The sequence below is a fragment of the Talpa occidentalis genome, unplaced genomic scaffold, assembly GCF_014898055.3.
Source record: "Talpa occidentalis isolate TD23 unplaced genomic scaffold, MPIMG_talOcc4v2.1 talOcc4.12, whole genome shotgun sequence".
Classification (NCBI taxonomy): Eukaryota; Metazoa; Chordata; class Mammalia; order Eulipotyphla; family Talpidae; genus Talpa; species Talpa occidentalis.
In genome coordinates this window covers 96,669,670-96,675,597 of record NW_023601212.1, presented here as the reverse complement: position 1 = coordinate 96,675,597, position 5,928 = coordinate 96,669,670, and the positions used below count along the sequence as shown (strand labels likewise).

The following is a 5,928-nucleotide window of genomic DNA, read 5'->3' as shown; positions in this document are numbered from 1 at the left end:
CGCCTGTTCTGCTCCCCACTCTGTCTCTGGTGAATCCTCTCACACACACACACATCCCCTCACCTCTGGCCTGCACCCCAGCTCTTGTATGCAAAAATAAATATTTTTAATGTACTCTTTTTATATAGAAAACATAGATGTGCGTATTGCACATAAACAGAAACAGAGCATAATTCAATTCCACAGAGGTGATTAGGGGACAAGGTCCAAAAAGTCTCCTTGGGGGACCACACAGAAAACTAACTAGAAAATCATCAGAGAGATGCCGTGGGGGATCTTGAAGAGGGGGTGAGCTTGAGATGGCTCTTTCCTGCCTTCCCCCTCCCCCAGTTCCATTCAAACCCAGAAATAACATCAGTCTAGGGTTTTACCGCTTTAAAAAGCAGTAATAAAGCTGGGGCCCATTCAGCATCCAGACTTCCGGCGGGATCCACCCCAACTCCCGGAAGAAGACAGGGGTATCGTGAGCTCTGCACGCAGACCGCCTGGGAGTCCTGTCCAAGGTCCTCCACCATGCGCTTGGGACCTTGGACAAGTCACGCGACCTGTCTCAGTCTCATCTGTATACTGGCTTGACAGCGGTAGGAGGGGTACCCCGGAGACGAGCCCAGCACGTGGTGAGCACACCGCAGATAGCCCCCATCGCAGCCCCTCACGGGCACAGCCTGCCTTCGACACCGAGGACCCCAGAGGTGCTGCCACACTGCAGCTGGCCAGGGCACAGGCTGCTAATCCAACAGAGAACCCCTGCGGACTTGAAGACATCCTGCTTGCAGACACTCACGCGTGCAGAGACGTGCCTCTGAGAATTCAGGGCTTCTCAGGCTTCATGCGAGTTTCCAAAATCCACCAGGACAGAGCTAAGTGCACAGCACGGGTTAAAAATGGCTGGAAAATTCTGGGTCTCTTGCTGTTGGGCTGACTCATCTACACCTCTGTCTCCTGCCCCAGCACCTGAGTCCTGTGCACACAGAACATGCCGTTTGTTGGGTGAAGCAGCCAAAATGTGGGGGCTCTTTAAGAGCTCACTCTCCCCACCTGGTCCCTTCTCTGTGCCCTTCTTTCCTCATAGACGAACCTTCAGTGTAGGCACCCTGTGCTGGGCAGGATGTCTCAGGTCAAAAGACTTTTGGAAGGACCCTAGGTATCTCCCAAACCTAAAACCAGAGCAGGGGCTGGAGGACAAGACTATTTCCCTCTATTTTCAGGGGTGAAATGTGATGCTTTCACCCCAAGGAGTTAACAACCCTTCTCTCCTGGATAATCGCTTCCAAATGATGGATTTGGAGCCCCCCCGGCCATCTGTTCTTGATTCTGGAGGCGCTGTCTGGCTAAGCTCAACATCTCAGTGTGGCCTCCACCTTCCCTTCCTTCCGCCTCATCTCCCAGCAAGCTGGCTGCTTGCAGAGAACACTTGGCAGGCAATTCAAGGTCATCCCAAAGGGGCCCTCGTCCTTACCTGTAAGTTTGGAGGAAATGGTGGTCCATGGGGATGTCTGAGCTGGAAGTACAACGCGCTGTGAAGTCAGATTCGTTCAGCTGGACTGAGGCCTGTGGGGAGGGGAGCTGAAGAAGGGGCAAGAGGGAGCAGGGGAGTGAGATGTTGAACCCCAGGGGGTAACTGGTTGGGGAGGGACTGATCCTTCAAGAAGTAGCCCAAAGCCCAGGTCCCTCAGGAAATGTAGAAACTTCTGTCCTCCCCAGGTGTTCTCCATGCCTCGATCTGACTCAGGACAGAAGTTTGCTTGCGAAGTGAGGACCCAGACACAGGCTAGGGGGACAGTTCTGGACCCCAGACGCCCTACATTCCCTGCTATTGTGCCTGCTCATGCCTCCCATGTCCACAGCGGCCTCCTATCTGACCCTGACGATGAACCAAGAGGCCCCAGGCTACTGGCTTTACAATTATCACCTCATTGAATTCACACCACTGCCCTCATAGGCTGTTGTTACAATATCACTTCCACAGGAGGGAAAACAGACTCCAGGAGGTTGAGTCGTTCACCCAAGTTCACACAACACATTAGCAATGGAGCCGGGATTTGAACTTGGAACGTCCTTGGTAAAGAGGACAGAAACAGCCCCCCCCGGCCCCCCCCCCGTGCCCCCTCAGCACCTAGTGCGGAACCAGCAGCAGCAGTGCACACTGTCCAAACCCACAGTCAGAACAGGGGCTGGAGGACAAGACAGTTTTCCTCCATTTTCGGGGGTGAAATATGATGCTTTCACCCCAAGGAGCTAACAATTCTTCTCTCCTGGACAATCACTTCCAAACAAACGAGTAAACAAACACACCTACAGCGTGCTATCTATTCACCCAGTACACAGGGGTCGTGTGGTGGGGTCACGTGGGGAGGTCTGGCCAATGCATGAGGGCAGGAGTGTCACGCAGGATTTAAGGACCTGTCTTTAACCCCTGTGCTACCAGGGAGGCCCCCTCCATCGCATCTTCACCCCACCCCTTCTTCGCTCCTGCCTCGCACCAAGCACACAACAGCACGTAGTCAGCCTCTCCTGTTTGTGTTGGCTGAGTTCCGTCTCTCTCTGGCCACAGAACGCATCCCTGGTGTGTCTCTCTAAGAGAATACATGCACACGGCTTCGTTTCAGCACCAGGTTGGAGGGGGAGAAAAGACGGATCTGCTTGAGGAGAAAAATAAATGAGGAGGTTTCAAAAAGGACAGACGGCCAAACTAAACTGAGCTAAGTGATCCCCAGCCACTCCGCTCAGGCCTGTTTGTTGTCAGGTGGGATTCTGGGTCCAGTGTGGTCAGATCTTCAGGGTTTTTTAATAGGAAGTAGGGATCTGGGTTTTACCCAAAATCTTATGATTTTAAAGGTTGACAATTAAAAAAAAAAAAAATTCCGTGCTAAGCAGCCAAACCAAGCACATCTGTGGGCTGGTGTTGGCCCGGGGCTGTGCTGCAATCTCCGGTTTACAGAGCTGCAAACACCACCGGGACGGCCGTGCAGGTGTTTGGGGTTGACCTGGAGCCTCGGTTCCCCCTCAGGAGCCCCTGGGACTGCACCGCAGCGCTGGGGCCATTCACAGCTCTGTGGAGCTGACAGGAAGTGAGAGGCAGAGCAGGTGTCGGCCTCAGCAGCCGGCCCAGCCTGGTCCTGTGGCCAGACCTTCCCACAGGGGCACCTATGAGCACCGGCCCACCAGCACCCTGCAATTCTGATTTATCTTCCTACTTGACTGTCCCACCAGCATGGGCCTCCACGAGACTCATCTCTCACCGTCCCTCACTGTTTTGTAGCCTCTGGCACGTCGTGGGGGTTTGGCCCACAGCTGTTGAGGAACTGAAGGAGGATCCCGAGCAATCCAGGACCCCGGTTCCATTCTGCTCCTGGGTCTCCAAGTCGCTCTCAAAGGAACCAGGGAGCCCAGCTTCTCACCCCTTCAGGAGACAGCGCACGGGTCTATGAGGCCGTGTGTGTGTGTTTGTGTGTGGTGCACACACGAGCACACACATGCACGTGCCCACCTCCCCTGCTTTTCACTGACGGCTGAGTCTCTCCGCTCTGCTCTGTCCCTCTCAGTGGTGTCCCGGCGGCAGCTTCTCCTGGTCTCTGCCCAGGCCGATGGGTGGCGGGGCAGGGTTTCTCAAAGCACAGCCTGTGACGGGGGCTGGTCAGAGAAGTTCTCCCCCGTACTGGGACCTTAGTAGAGAGAGAACACTCACACACAAGCCGGGCCAAGGACTCGGGGACCGCCTGTCCCTGCCCACTCGGGGAGGGCCCTGCAGTGTGACCCGCCCCCCGCCACACCAGCCTTAAACCCTGTGGGCTCTGACAGACCCAGCTCCAGTGTCCTGTGTCTAGGAGCTCATCTGCCTCAGTTTCCTTATCTCACATGGGTTGACACACAGGACCCAAGGAGGGACCTGGCCCAAGGCCGCTTGTGGCCTTACCTGAGCAGGCTTTGGAAAGTTCCAGAGTTCCAGTGTTAGCATCATTGTGGACAGTTAGACCTGGAGTTTCTCAAAGGATGAACATTTCCAGGCTTGGGCAGCCTTGGGGAGAGCACAGAAAGGTCTGCAGGGAGGGAGGCAATTAGCACTGTGCATTTAGCAAGCAACTGGGGATTCGGGATTCGGGTGCCCAGAGGCGTTCTGAAAATGACTTGTGTGGTCTCTGCAATCAGGCAGCTGGGACTTTAGGAGGAAAAGGCGCTCCCAAGAGCAGAGCTGGGAGGAGAAACCGTGTCTATACAGCAAAAATCCCAGCCAGGGTTCCAGAGTCTCGGCTCTGGCTAGCCGGGAGAAGGCCCCAGAGAGGGAGGCATCACCCAGGCTCGCTGCACAGGTGCTGGGTCTGGCTCACCAGGGGCGGGGCTGCAGCTGCGGCTTGGATCCTTGCGATGGGGAGAAGGCGCAGACCCCATTTGAGCAGCGCATGAGAGATTTAACTTCTCCCCAAAGGGGGCAGACACAAAACTTCCACAAGGTTAAGGGGCTTCAATGGACCCACTCAGTCCCAAGCAGACCCCTTGGCTAAAAAGCCTGAAAAGTACCTACTAAGAAAAATGCATACACCCTTTGCTCAGGGAATTGACCCTCAGGGAGAAGGGGGTTCACAGCAGAAGATGCGAAAGAGCAAAAAGTGGAGGAAGCCCAGAGACTTTCACTATGGAAGCAGCAAAATAAATCCCACTGACTGAGGCAGCGTTCACAACACATGGGGGACATTCTTATTTTTGAAACAATTTTTTTAAATATTTATTTATGCATACAAGAACTGGGGTGCAGGCCAGAGGTGCAGGGGTGAGAGGACTCACCAGAGACAGAGTGGGGAACAGAACAGGAGGGCTGAGTGAAAGACACTGCTGAGGGGAGCAGCGAGGAGTCAGGAGAGGTCTGCTGCGCCATGTGGGTAGCTCCCTGGCCGGGGATGGAACTCGTGCTTCAGTGGCTGCCAATAGCTTCATAGCACTGAGACTTTAACTCCTGCGCCACTAGGGAGACCCCACAAAACCTTTTCAAGAGCCTTCGAAAAACTCAAGCCCTGAAGCCAGCTTCCAGGGCTCTGCCCGCCGTCTCCCTACACAGCTCCGAGCTCACGCAGCTGGTTTCCCAGAGGCTCCCCTCAGATGGGGGCTCTCTACCCCTTGCAGGCCCTGCATCAGCCAGTCGGGTCTGGGTGGCAGGATCCCAGCCTGTCCAGTCCCCCACCCCCAGCAGCAGAGGACCCCAGGGGCATTGGAATGCTAATTCCAGCTCTCAGCTGAGGGTCCCCGTCTGGGGGAGAACAATGCTTGTCTTTATACCACCAGGCCCTTCAGCTTCTAGTCTCCTGTGGGAGAGGGCCTGGGGCCCCGTGGGAACTGGAGGCTCCCCCACTTAATCGCTTCCCTGGCAGGTGTCCCCAGATGAGTCAATGTCACAGGATGAGCCGAGGCTTCACTATTCCCTCTCAATCAGGGCCCCAGAGGCATCAAGACCACCCAGGCCCACCTGGGTGACGGAGGCTAAGAGTAGAAAATTCGGGATGGAGGCACCCAGGACCAGGAGCTGGAGGTGGGGGTAGACGTGATTAACACAGCCGGTAAACCAGCGAGAGAACTGAAAATCTTTAGGAGCAGACCAGAGGTGGGATACGGGGATGGAGGCCTTTGCAGAGACTCCCTGGTCCTTACAAATCCACCTCGTCACACCCTCCAAGTCATTCATTTAACAATAGATAATAATTAGACAATTGCACAAAGGAATGAATCCCTCCACAAAAGAAGAAAACCTCAAAACAATTTCTTCCTCACCCTGTGTCTTTTCTTTGAAAAGACACATAAGTGGTTTTCAGATTATGAACAGGAAGACGGTCTTGCAGGTCTCTCCTGTGTGCAGACCTGTCCCCCAGCTGCCCAGCGTCCAGCTCTCCGGGTCTCGGGAGATGCTGGACGAAGACCCACCCACACCTGCCTCCCACC

General features: G+C 55.0%; 1 long non-coding RNA gene across 1 annotated transcript; it reads right to left on the bottom strand.

Annotated features, from left to right (window-relative positions):
- Window positions 1–822: 822 nt before the first annotated feature.
- On the bottom strand, window positions 823–4,028 carry LOC129145562 (uncharacterized). The gene is made up of 3 exons (XR_008551308.1): window positions 3,917–4,028; window positions 1,460–1,566; window positions 823–961 (listed from the first exon to the last, which is right to left on the bottom strand). It is a non-coding gene; the product is annotated as an uncharacterized LOC129145562 (long non-coding RNA).
- Between the last annotated feature and the right edge of the window lie 1,900 nt (window positions 4,029–5,928).